Source organism: Octopus bimaculoides, chromosome 6 (assembly GCF_001194135.2).
Source record: "Octopus bimaculoides isolate UCB-OBI-ISO-001 chromosome 6, ASM119413v2, whole genome shotgun sequence".
NCBI lineage: Eukaryota > Metazoa > Mollusca > Cephalopoda > Octopoda > Octopodidae > Octopus > Octopus bimaculoides.
This window is the reverse complement of record NC_068986.1, coordinates 100,683,202-100,683,960: the sequence shown is the minus strand read 5'-3', so window position 1 is coordinate 100,683,960 and position 759 is coordinate 100,683,202.

Genomic DNA, 759 nt, shown 5'->3' with positions numbered 1-759 from the left:
ATATTAATAGTAATAGTATGACAACAAAAGAAAAAATGAGACTTCGATATTATATAAATAGAGCAATGTATCTGTAATATTACGTGACAATTATTCGGTTGCCTTAGTAAAACTCCGTGTTTCGAATGTCGAGGTGGTTAACTGCCCCGGTATCTCGTGAGTGTTTAAGACAAACAAAAATGTTTTGAAAATAACCGTTAAATTACCGTTATATATATAAATTATTCTATAATTATATACATGTACTGAATTAGAAATAGATTGTAAGGTCTTTTTTACCACCATACAAATCTCCGAGAAAATAACACTTTTAACGAAGGTAAAAGAAAAATGATAAATTAACAAGGCCGTGGTTAATTACGGATACGCTTCGAACTTAAAGTAAAACATAATTACCTATTGTTCTCTTGAGCGTAATAATTATTTGGGATATTACGCTGAAGAGAACAATAAGTAATAATGTTTTGCTTTATGTTCGAAACTCATCCTTAATTAACCACGGCCTTGTTAATTAATCATTTTTCTTTACCCTACATTAAATGTGTGTTATTTTCTCGGAGATGTTTGTGGTAGTAAAAAAGACATTAGCGTCTATTTCTAACTCAGTACGTGGCGAGGCACATAGCTGCCTCCTTGTTATAATTATGTATATAATTATAGAATAATTTGCCAAATATACCTTAAAGGTTTTTATTTACATCGTGGCTATATCGTGGCTACCTGGTAAAATTATAACTGAATTTACTCTATATTATATAT